Source organism: Ursus maritimus, unplaced genomic scaffold (genome assembly GCF_017311325.1).
Source record: "Ursus maritimus isolate PB19 unplaced genomic scaffold, ASM1731132v1 scaffold_9, whole genome shotgun sequence".
In the NCBI taxonomy this organism is placed as follows: domain Eukaryota; kingdom Metazoa; phylum Chordata; class Mammalia; order Carnivora; family Ursidae; genus Ursus; species Ursus maritimus.
Window position 1 is genome coordinate 45,120,439 of NW_024427107.1, and position 13,207 is coordinate 45,133,645.

Genomic DNA, 13,207 nt, shown 5'->3' on the forward strand with positions numbered 1-13,207 from the left:
TTATTCTCCCCACTGCAAAGGGCTCTGTTTCAAGAAGAACTAGAAGATAGGAGAGACTGAAAAATAAAATCTAAAGCAAATGGATCAGCAATGAATCGTATTGGTTTCTCTCTATGCCAAGAAGCCTTGGACATTCAATTTCACAAATAACTATTAAGCATCTGCCCTATACAAGAGTTATGCTAAGGGCAATAGAGATCACCCAGATGAATGAACACAGCTTCTGTTTTCACAGTACTTGCTGTCTAGCATGGGGATAAAAGGACACGATAAGGAAAAGGCATCACAGAGTATAATTGTCAGGGGAGAGAGCTGCACAGTGCTCTGGATGCAGCAGAGAGAGAGGGATCCCATTCTGTTGAAGGGAAGGAGGAAGATCTGCTTGGGAAAGGTGATATCTGAGATGGCCCTTGAATGATACAGGGAACGGAGACAGGCAGAGATGGGGATAAACATTTCAGGAGAGCAGGGGCCATTCAAGCCAAGCAGAGGGACGGGTGGAAGAGAAGGCTGGAAATTTCTTTAAGAGGACATTTATAAGTGACGTGTGGGACAAATTGTGGGGAAGAAAAAATGAATGAGAGAAATTGAAAAATATGTTTAATAGGTACATGAGAGCAGAACAGGATTTTATTTTTTATATTGCTGAGGATTAGCTTCGACCGCAAAACCCTCCAAAGAAAGACTCACACAAAATATGAGACTGTATCTGTCTCATGTGAAGGTCAGCTAGGCAGGCTGGGCTGGTTTGACAGCTCCGTGAAGTCCTCAAGTCCCCAGGCCCGTTTGGCTCCCTGCTCTGCCATTCCTAGGGGTGGCTGGCCTCCTCATGGCCCAGGCTGGCCAGATCTGGGTCCTAGCAGCAGGATGGAGGAAGGGTCAAAGGAAAGAGAGGGCAAAGAGTAGACATTGGGTGTCTTTAAGGGGCAAACTCTTGATACTCCGCATGATACTTCTGTCCCCATATCCTTAGTCAGAACTTAGCAACAGGGTGACATCTAGCAAGGGAAGCTAGGAAATAAGGTGTGCTGTCTAGGAATCCATATTCCCAGCTGAAAAACCAAGGTTTCTGTTGAGGAGATAAAAAAAAAGGATATTGGGGCTTCACTGCCTTTCCTTGCCATAATGTTGTTAAAAAAAAAAAAAAAAGGCAAGGTTAAGAGGTTGTAATTTCATAATAGCTAAAAATTATTCTCCAGATCTTAATAAAAATAATTTTTAAAATGATGATTTCATCCTAGATCTTATAGTAAAGCTGATTTCCCTTGAGACAAAATAATCACTTCACCTTTCAAATAACACTGGATTTGACCTTGTGGCCAAGGCCATCCAAAGCGGTGACAGTGTTGGTTTGTCCAGGTCTTGGTGACCCTGTCTTAGTAACCCTTTCCCAGAGTTCTTTTGAAAAGGAAAATAAACCCATGATCATCATTACAATCTTAAATTTGGCGAATTCTAAGGCAATGGCATGAGCCGTAAAGAAGCTCCAACCTCCCTCAACTCAAGTACAACTTCACAGTCATTTCCACACCGCATTCCTTTGGCTCTGAGCTCCAACGGCCAACTCCCTTTGTTCACTGGGCATCGTAGCCCATTGGAGGCATCTCTCCCCTCCCCTGTCTGCCTTGCCCACCAATGCCTGAAGAATCGTCTGATGCTACTGTGCTCAACATGGGACTCAGGGCTCTCTCATGCTCCAAACCTTAAAACAATGCCTTGGCTTGGCCTCCCAGGATCCGCCCAAACCATACCCACTCCACAAACTCAACCAGATTTTCCTTTGAGATACTGCTATTGCATCCTGGTATTTGGAGGGGAAAGGTGAAAAGTGCTTTGTGCTCTCCTTTTCCCCCCAATGACTTCTGTGTCTTGTTGCTATCACTAGATGCTTAGTAGTTGGCTCACCTAAGTAATATAATGGACTCTGGTTAAAACAGAAGTGGGGTTCCGATGGGAATGTTAACAATTCCAGAGAAGTAACACACCTGTATTTAAATGGATTAGAAATATACTTAAAATGGTAAACACATATTCATTATTAACATGAGGAGATAAACCAATGTGCCAACTAGAAAAACAATTTTAAATTTAAGTATAAACCATTCTTTCTCTTTCTTAAATTGTGACAAGAACACTTAATATGAGATCTACCCTCCTCTTTTTTTTTTTTTAAGTAGGCTTCATACCCAGCGCAGAGCCCAGCGTGGGGGCTCGAGCTCACAACAGTGAGATCAACACCTGAGCCTGGATCAAGAGTCAGAAGTGCAAACGACTGAGCCAATCAGGTGCCCCGAGACCTAACCGTCCTAACAAACTTTGAAGTGTACCACACAGGATTGTTAACTGTAAACACTATGTTGCACAAGAGATCTATAGAATTTATTCATCTAGCATAACTACAACTTCATTACAACTGTTGGAGAGCAACTCCCCTTCCCCCCCTTCCGCCAACACTTACAACCATTCTACTCTCTGCTTCTGTATGACTATGTTAGACATCTCATGTAAGTGGAATCATGCATATTTGTCCTTCTGTGACTGGTTCGTTTCACTTAGCATATGTCCTCAAGGTCCATCCTGTTGTCACATATGACCGGATTGCTTTCTTTTTTAAGGCTGAGTAATATCCCATTTTATGTATAACCATTACTTCTTTCTTTACTGGATAACTCTCTTTTGACTCTTTCTTCTATCAATCAGTTTTCACCTGTTTTAATCCAGGAAGGTTTTGAAATTTTATTGTCATATCGTCACTACTTTTCCACTGCTGTGATACTACCTACAAGCCATTCATTCATTCAACAAATTCTTACCGGTGCCACTTGTGGGTGCTGGAGATGCAGAAGGAAAAAGTTCGTTTGCATGGCGGAGCTGACATCCTAGAGCAATGGTTCTTAGACCCAGGTGATTTTGGTCCCCGGCGGGGCATTGGGCCATGTCTGCAGACATGTTTTGTTATCACAGGGGGCATTACTGTCAGGTAGAGGTTAGAGACCCAGGATGCGGTTCATGCAGCTCCATTTCTTGCCTCTTTCTTTCCCACACCATCCACCTGCAGCTTTGCACAACACCATGCTCTCATGCCCACCCACCCAGAGCTTCACATATGCAGCTCCCTTCCTGCCTCACCTGGTTCAGGTAAGATAATTATTATACAGATGTTAAGGAATCAGGACACCAAGTGTCTATTTCATGTGTTCTTTAAGAGCCTCCCTTCCCCCCCCCCCCCACAGGCCTCTCCTACCCCTTCTCCTGCCCCTTGGCTGTTGGGAGTGTTGGATATATTTAGTCTCTGCTCTGCTCTATGTCTCAGCACCAAGTGGCCAGATATTTCCATTACAGTTGTGGCCACCGCCACAAGACCCTCCCTTGTCCTCTTATTTGCTGCCAGAGTTACTTTGTCAACACATGGCCCTGGTGCCCATCTGGAATGCTGGTCAGACCCATTTCTTGGGGCCAGGACCTGCCCCTGCTCTCTCTTGCCCTGCTCTGGTGGGAATTCCTACAGTGGCCCCTATTCTACCTGTCAATCCCACTGGCTCCCCACCGGAGCCTCAACACAGCTCAGCCTTCAATTCTGTAGACCCTCCCAGCTTCCTCCCTATTTCCCCCACCTCAGCCTCTCTAGTGCTCCCTGGGGAGGCTCAGCTGAACCACCTCCCTTTTGTGGGCAAAAGGCAGCACCAGCCAGCAGGGAGGCTCAGGTCAGGTGGTCATTTGGGCAGAATCATGCCTGACTTCTCTAGAGTCAATCTGTAAGGCAACATTGCTCTTGAAAATTCCTGTCATCTTTAGGAGACCTTAGGGACTGAAACAAAATTAACTTCTTTTGTCATAACCAAGCTCATGTAGCTGACTTTGTGAAAATTTAATGTGTATATAATGTAACTTTTTGATTTCCAAGGTGTAGTACTGTGATGTGTAAAGATTATATTTTGGCTTTTTTTTTTTTCTGAAGATACCATGGACTAATTTCTAGCCTCATACCACACTTTGGAAGAAATGAATTTGTTTAAGTGTTTTTGGTCCTGCATTTGATCAAATGCCTACCACTCTCTATCTCTCCTCTTCCTTACTCCTATTGGTTGAGTATTTGTGAGAGATTTGTGAGCAAAATGAACTACTTATATCTACTGTAATTAGTTAATATTCAGGCTGTTAAAGTTGGACATTTCAGTTTACCTTGTCTTCATACTTAGCCCATAAATACAATCTACAAGTTTATAAATTTATTCTATTAGTAAATATAGACATTTTTATGGAAAAACAATTGCTTTTTAGTTGATTAGTATTCAATGAGCTTATAAATTTAAAAAGATTAAGCTTCCTCAAACAATTGGCCATGTAATTAAGTTTCCTGAAATATTTTCGACTACCCTTACAAACTTAATATATTTGATTTTCTAATTCATATGCCCAAGAGCAACACAAACCTAGCAAGTAAAATCTTCCCACATCCCAATTAACTTTTATGAATCTTATAAAACTAATTTATATGTGTGGTAAATTGGGGTTCCCTTCAACACATACTTTTCACAAACATATTCAGTTATTTTCCAACTTTCAAATGGACAAAAATCACAAATCGAGTACCAATTTATCATTTGAAAATAAAACCACAAGGCGAATTTGTTAGATTCTCTTAAACATCTCAAACCCCTTAAATAACAGACACAAACTGATGATTGCAATGGTCACAAAACTCACTCCTTAAACTTAACACAAGAGTAATCATACTGTGAGTTCGATTGGCTTCACCTTGGGCGCACTTTCTCTGCATCTTCTTGAGAGGAGCAAAGTCACTTTCACCAGCCAAAGGGAGCGGGGAGGCACCCCGGGCAGGCTGGAGTGCTTTGGAACTACAGTACTGATTATCAGCAAGATACATGAAACTGGGAATTTCTTCCAGGAGAATTCTCCCTGACCAACGGGTTAACACACTGAGCTGCTTTTTATAGTTGGATTGGTTCTGTTTGCTGTGTCACCAGAGAAAGAATGTGCCCATGTGTCCCCAGAGTGTCTTTCAAATTTCACCCTTATCTTATTTTTATCATAGCCTCTTTCGCTTTTTAACGCATGATTTGGGTAGATAGAATTCTACAGTCCCCCTTGGGGTGTAGCCTATCTTCTCACCAAGTGATTAGAGTTAATTGAATTTTCCATCCCTCTTCAGGTTATAAAACTCTCCGTGCCTTTGACTTTATCATCATTTTCATTGTGGCAGAGACTGGCTGGGGCTTCATCTACCCTGTTCGCTCTTCTTTCTGGCTACAGAGCTACATCGCCTCCCGCAGCTGCCCTGGCACTTAGGTGTGTTCCCGGGGCCGACTTTTGGCGAGTGAAATATGAGTGGTCTGGCCCCTCAACCTCCCTCCTCATGATCTTTCCTCTTCTGCAGGCTTGATGGCTGAGCAGCAGGGCAATTGGGGAAGCTACAGAGTCAAGGCAGTGGAGTTATCAGGGGGAAGGAGACCGGGGTAGAGGAGAACTCTGCGCTGATCAGGAACGCGCACTTCAGACTCAACCCGAGTGAAAACTAGACTTCAATCGTGAGGTGGAAGCAATGATACATTTTGGGAATTGTTTGTTCTCTTAATTACAATGCCTGTTAATCTCTATTTACTGTGATTATAGTGAGAATCCTCAAAGTTGGTGATAGCAATAATGTGGAAATTCACATAATGTTAGTTAATGCTGCATATCCTGAGTCCGTTTGGGAAACATCCAGTGGAGGGATTGGGAACATTATTGGCCGGAGTCATTCTTGGCTGTTACATGAAAATCTGACCTAATTAGCTCATTCTTTGCTAATAGGAACTAAAGCTGCGAGATTTGCATACCTTTTTGGAAAACTAGTTTTTTTTTTTTTAAGACTTTATTTATTTATTTGACAGAGAGAGGAACACAAGCAGGGGAAACGGCAGGCAGAGGGAGAGGGAGAAGCAGACCCCCTCCCCCCATGGCTGAGCAGGGAGCCCCATGTGGGGCTGGATCCCAAGACCCTGGAATCATGACCTGTGCCGGAGGCAGATGCTTCACTGACTGAGCCACCCAGGCACCCCTTAACTTTTATTTTAAAAGCACCCAATAAAACAAAAATCAGCAGCTCAATGACAATTAAATCAACTATAATATTCATAGAATAAAAACAAACCCATTGCTTAGCTCTAAATATTCTTGGTTCTATGATCAGACTGAAGATTTTCCCTAAGAGTCCTAATACACAGGAAACCCCATGATTCAATGGACAATATCCTTAACAGACAAAACAATATGTGAGCCACCCGGACTCTCCTAAACAGACCACAGGCAATCATGCAAGGGATGAATTTGAAAATGATTAAAAGTAGAGATTTTTTCCTTCTTCTTCTTCTTTATTTTTTTAAAAGATTTTATTTATTTATGTGACAGAGAGACAACCAGCAAGAGAGGCAACAGAGCAGGGGAGTAGGAGAGGAAGAAGCAGGCTCCCAGCGGAGGAGCCCGATGTGGGACTCAATCCCAGAACGCCGGGATCACGCCCTGAGCCGAAGGCAGACGCTTAATGACAGCTCTACCCAGGCGCCCCAAGATTTTTTTCTTCTAAAAAATATAAATGTCTTCACAATTTCAAAGCCTATTACTATAGTGAAGATCAATCGAAAGCCCCATTTTTTTCTACACTGGTTATTTCACACTCTGCTTTTGGCATTTGAGGTTGCAAAAGGTTATGGGTTTCTAAAAGAATTGTCTTCATGCACAAATAGACCTATGGTCAGACAGCTTTGCACTTAGACCCACAGTCACAGTTTCCCTTTGTCCTTCTCCCACACCAACCAGCTCGACTGCGTGTGGGTTGCAATTGCCCCAGAAAACACGTGTGTCTCAATGGAGCAACACATGTTAGATTGTGAAAATGAAACTCACCCATGAATATATGTCTTTCAAAATGGATTTTGTAAATCTTCCCATTCCCCCTCCCCCAATTTAAAATTTACACCTCTGTTAAGTTTCTGTGAAAATAAATGAAAGGAAATAAAATAATAAACACAGGCTTTAGACAATACTGAAATACACAGGACAGAGAAAAAGGGAAATACTGAATATTAAGGTAAAAGGAATGTTTGCTCTTAAGCATTAGTAAGGCAGAAGACAGGTATGTAATAACATTCTTTCCATGAATTGTTGATATTAGCAGTGCATTCCAGTAGGGAAAATCATGCTAAAAGGGACTTCAACAAATAGGGGTTTAGAGTTCTTAATCAGTTTGAAGGCTAGAAGAAGGCAGTGTTGATTCATCAGCTCAATGATGTGCTATCAGGGCTAACATCTCAGCGATTCTCTTGACCTTTCCTTATCAGAGCAAGATGACTGCCCAAAAAGGCTGCTGTAGCTCCAGGCGTCACACCACTTTCAGAGGAAGAAAGGGAGAAGCGGGTCACAGTGGCAACATTTACTCCTCTCATCGGAAAAGCAAAAGCTTCCTCTGTGTGTAACTATTTCACATGGCCTTTCCTAGGTGCAGAGGAGGCTGAGAAACTGAGTGGTTAACAACTGTGATAGGTAAGAGAGACTAGGAAAGGCACATTGAAGAGTCAGCCAAACATGTGCCGGCAGAGTGGCTGGCCTGGAGGGCTCATGCCTTGTTGATCTCCTGACAATGAGTTCTTGGAGCCGAATAATGCCACATGACATGCTTTTCTTAGTCCAGTTCATCAAAGAATAACCAGTAGAACTTCATGTGTTAGAGAAAGATGATGCAGAACTCTCCCTATCGTTGTGTCTGCTCTCAAGCAGTGACTACCATCAGCTCATCTGCTTCTTCCCTATCTCAGACATTCCAACCTCACCATTAAATTCTATCTAAACTCTCTAAGAAAACATGCCAAATTATCCATGAACTTGGATGAGGAAAAAAAAACCCCTCCTCGTTTCTGAGCATTTAATCTATTCCAAGGAAGAACTTGGAAAATCAGCTAGCAAAGGAATTTTTAGAAAGTAACAAATATAAAAAAAGAAAATGGCAAAATGCAGACACTTGGAAGGTCCAACATAACCTGTCAAAAGAGATTTGGACTTTAAAAAAGAAAGTCATCATCCTCTTCTAGACTGTGATGGATAATAAATAACATCTATCATGGCTCCAATGGGACCACTGCTTTCCCGGTTACAGAACCTTCGTGTTTGGGAGATTATTTTATAATACAAGGAAAGCACAGCAGCTTCCTGCTACAAAAGAGCAACGGCAGCCCATCCTCTCCACCCCACCCGCCCCCTCAACCCTCCTGCCGAGCTCTGAAACGGCACAGTGAATTATATTTCACTGTAGCTTAAATGGATCTGGCTTAGCTGAGCTGGGTATATGGCAGGGTGTGCTGCTCGGTGAACAAGTGAACTGTCCCTAAGAAGAGTGGGCTTAGTAATCTTGGGCTATGTTCAGTTGCCAAGAGCAGAAACGTCGAACAGAATTTCTCCTCTGTGGCGTCTTATATTTCAGCAAAGGAATTAATTACGAGACAGCCACTTGCCTGATTGCACCTCTGAGTTACATTCTTGCTCAAGACTGGACAAGGTGGTGATTAACATCCCGGCTGAGTCTGAGTATGGAACTTCTGAAGGTGAACAGAGGAAAGAGGGTGTGTATAGAGAGGGAGAAAATCGGGTCCATTTGGTGGTGCACAACAAAATTGCCTTCTAGAAGAGAGCTGCACGTTCCCTAGGTGAGATACACCAATGCTAACTCTAAGAAAAATCTTCAAAGGGAAAGACTTTTACTTGTCCGTCTAGAACCCACTTTGTAAAGCCCATCTCTGTAGCTGAACCAAGGAACGAAGTCCTGACACAGGCTACAGTACGGATGAACCTTGAAAACACCGGTCGTGCTAAGTGAAAGGAGCCAGAAGGCTGCATATCGTATGGCTCCGTTGATGTGAAGTGTCCAGAAGAGGTAAATCCATAGAGACAAGACGTGGATGAGTGGTTGCCAGAGCCTGGGGGAAGGGGAGAATGGGGAGTAATTGCCAAGTGGTACAGGGCCTCTTTTTGGGGTGATGAAAATGTTCTGGAATTAGAAAGTGCTGATAGCTGTACAACATAGTGAATTTACTAAAAACCACTGAAGTAGGGGCACCTGGGTGGCTCAGCTGTTGGGCGTCTGCCTTCGGCTCAGATCATGATCCTAGGGTCCTGGGATCGAGCCCCACGTCAGGCTCCCTGCTTGGCGGGAAGCCTGCTTCTCCCTCTCCCACTCCCCTTGCTTGTGTTCCCTCTCTCGCTGCTCTCTCTGTCAAATAAATGAATAAAATCTTAAAAAAAAAAAAAAAAAGAACAAAGCCCAGACTTCCTGGGGGTGGGGGGGGGGGGACATTCAAGACTATCAAGAGAGAGGTCCCACTAACCAGTAGGGGGTCTCTGTGCAAATTAGAAAAGATAGCCCTAAGAACCATTTTAAAGACTTCTGATACACATCACAGTACTGACCTCCAGAAATTCTGTGCACTGCACTTTTATTTAGCTCAGAGGCATCCAAGGGCTTTTGTATACCTAATTATCCATTTTGTTTTAACCACTCGCATGGTGAAATACTTTATGCTCTGTAAAACTGATAATAATCAAAATCAAAATCAAAGAAAGAAAAGACACCCCTTCCTGCAGATGGCTGCCGCATGGCTGATGAACGGGCAGAGGCGGGATCCCATTCCCCAGCAGCCCACGTGGCAGAATGCCTCAGTGCCAGGTGCAAACTGCACACCAGATATGGTGAAGATTTGGTTCCACATTCCTTTTCGGTCTTGCCTGCTGCTCTGTCCTTCTGCCTACTCTTCCCTGCACAATTTAGGACTTTCCTATCTCTGGGACTTTCCACTGACACAAAACAACTTCCTCATTCCCTATCAAATCCCTTTTCATTCTTTAAGACTCACCTCATCCTCTTCTCTGAAGCCTGATTATTCCTGCAGTCAGAGCACCCTGCCTGGTATTTATCCCTCTCTCTCTCTTTTTTTTTTATTAGAGAGAAAGAGTGCGAGAGAGCACAGGGAGGGGAGGAACAGAGGGACAGGGAGAGAGAGAATCTTAAGCAGGCTCCATGCCCAATGCTGAGCTGGGCTCGATCTCACGACTCTGAGATCGTGACCTGAGCTGAAATCAGGAGTCTGACACTTAACCGACTGAGTCACCCAGATGCCTCTATCCCTCTATTTTTAAATCATCATATTCTAGTTTGTATTATTGACTAATGTTTGCATTATTGACTGACGTTTGCACATATTTCTTTCTTTCTCACCAAATTATAAAATCAGTTGTTTCAGGATTTACATTTAATTCATATTGGTAATCTTTACATGGTCTAATAGAGGGCTAACCCATAATAGATGCTTCCTATTTGTTGGTTGAATAGAAATGAATGGACAATATTTCAAGGCAAAATATGGAAACCAAATAAAACACAGTAGAAGCTTTGTGAGACTTCTCTCCCATCCCTTCTGGGCAGGGACCTCAGCTTCTTTTGCTGAGACTACAGACACACAATTCCAACAAAGTGTGGTTCTAACATGCCAGGTGTAACAATTAGGAAGACTGACTTTCACTAATAGTGGTTATAAAAGAGAGCCTCCAAATGTTGGCATTGGCAGTATTGATGGAATAAGTGTGTAATAGTTATGCATTGTTCCCTGCCTCTATAGAACAAGGCCTCATGCTCTTTTAATTTTTAAGATCAAATGAAATTGGACTCATCACCCATCCACGAGGATTGGCAGCCATGGTGAAATGACCTAAGCCAATGTGGATATTCACACTCGCTGGTTCTTATTGGTAGCTATCTCAGTCTTCAATAGTTGAGGTAGGTGACAGCCATAACCACACCCTCTTTTTACAATTAATGTGAGTTTCAGGCTAGATTCTGCCACACATACATTTATTACCAAGCAGGTACAAAAACAGTCATGAAATTATTTTGCAGGATGAAATCCCAGATTTGGGATTTTTCAGATCTTTCAAAGTATCTTGTTAGAAAGTTTCACCAAAGGTGGATGTGATAGTATTGTATAGCTGGAGTCAGCTAAACTTCTGCGTGCTCTCCAATAAGCATTACAGGACCAGTGCCATATTGAAGGGTATAGGTACAGACTATTGGGTTCACGTGATCCTCAGTCCTTGTTTGTGCAAGGGCAGGTGTGTCAATACAGATTTCTAGCTGGTCCATACATCCTGTTCACCATTCACTTCTCCAATGAATAATCCTTTCCAACATCCATTTTGCCAATTAACAAGCCTCTAGTGTTCTGAGACAAAGACCATGGGAGTGTGGGTTTCTAATTAGAGTCTTTCAAATGCTAACAAACTATTGTAGAGTTTATATTCTGGTTCAGATATTTTAAATGCTAGCTAACTGCCCCTAGTGTTGAGAATAAAACTAATGCATACTGTCTGTGCTAAATTGTTTTAAAGCAATTTACAGACATTATGACAGCAGGTTACACGGGAAATCCAATCTCAGTCATGTGGTGGAGGTGAGGGGTGGGGACTGCAGAGGGAGGGATCCCCACCTCTCTGTTAAGATATTACTAGAACACTGAGCCTCATGGGACCCAGGAAAGTTGAGAAAGGGTCTCTGGTCTTGAGTCCACCCTGGTCATCACTACCATCAACCTGCTCATTAGCCAAGCTGACTTTGCCCATCTGAATGTCAGTGCTCATGGCATCTGCACCATCTGCATCAAAGTTGGCCACACAGAAGCGTCTAGTTCCCAGGCATCATATAGACAACCTGGCAGAGATCCTACTACCTTTAAGATGTTATGTGAGAGCATACCTTTCCAGAATCAAGGGTCAAGTACTTCTGGGAGCCAGACCATTTCCTTCCTTCTCTCACAGCTACTATCCCCTTCCCTCAGAGCAATCCAGTTCTATGCTTCTGACTGGCGTAGCATATCTGAGACCGGAGGCCAGGCACAAGATTCACATTCAAGTTTTTAAATGTTTTGAATTAATTGACAATGTGAGAAAATTTGGAAGATTTCACAATCAAAAAGAAAATTTTTATCATGAAGAGTCTCTTATGGTTTGCTTCCCTTTCTCTTTTTCCCCCCTTCCCATATATTCATCTGTTTTGTTTCCTAAATTCCACATATGAGTGAAATAATATAGTATTTGTCTTTCTCTGACTTATTTTGCTTAGCATAATACACTGTAACTCCATCCACAGCATTGCAAATGGCAAGATTTCATTCTTTTTGATGGCTGAGTAATAGTCCATTACACACACACACACACACACACACACACACACACACACCTCACATCTTCTTTATTCACTCATCAGTTGATGCCACTTGGGCTCTTTCCATAGTTTGGTTATTATTGATAGTGCTGCTATAAACATCAGGGTACATGTACCCCTTCAACTCTGTATTTTTGTACCCTTTGGATAAATGCCTAGTAGTGCAAGTGCTGGGTCATAGAGTAGTTCTATTTTCAACTTTTTGAAGAACCTCCATACTGTTTTCCAGAGTGGCTAAACAAGTTTGCATTCCCACTAACAGTGTAAGAGGGTTCCCCTTTCTCTGCATCCTGGCCAACACCTGTTGTTTCCTATGATGTTAATTTTAGCCACTCTGACAGGTGTGAGGTGGTATCTCATTTTGGTTTTGATTTGCATTTCCCTGATGATGAATGATGTTGAGTATATTTTCATGCATCTGTTAGCCATCTGGAGGTCTTCTTTGGAAAAATGTCTTCTGCCCATATCTTAACTGGATTATTTGTTCAAAAAGAAAATCTTAATTTCTGGCTTTTTCCCTCCAAAATTGAAAGTTCTGGAACATTAGACCACATGCCTACATGACAGTGACTAGCTAGAGCTAAACACTGGCTGCCTCCATTTAGATGGGGCACAAGCTCTACAGTTCATCATAGTCTTCACTAATCCCTAGTGTTCCTTAGTGCTGGGGTTGACCATTCAATGGCATTATTAATCCACTTGTTTTGTTTCTTATCTTATGGTAAAGAGGAGAGTGAAATATTTCTTGTACTTATATCTGTACTGAATTTTTTTTTTTTACATCTGGTCCACCTCACTGATACAAATGACCTGCCTATTCCTGGAAGCATTTGTATTGAGATTTTTGGCCTAGACTTTGGATAGTAAAACACATATCCCCTGGAGCAAGGGAAGCCCAAACCTGTAGGACACAAAGCTCTGGCTACCATCCTGGGCAGTGGTTCT

The 13,207-nt window shown here is 42.6% G+C and overlaps 1 protein-coding gene across 14 annotated transcripts in view; it reads right to left on the reverse strand.

Moving 5' to 3' along the window:
• The window catches only part of LOC103661504 (60S ribosomal protein L18a-like), a 144,138-nt gene that overhangs the window by 46,506 nt on the left and 84,425 nt on the right, over window positions 1-13,207 (reverse strand). For 12 of the 14 annotated variants that reach the window (XR_568123.2, XR_568115.2, XR_005833634.1 and 9 more), the window contains one exon: window positions 691-856. The exons of the other annotated variants lie outside the window; for them this stretch is intronic. The gene's annotated coding sequence lies outside the window, so the exon portion shown is untranslated. The remainder of the gene's footprint in view (window positions 1-690; window positions 857-13,207) is intronic. 14 annotated transcript variants of the gene reach the window in all.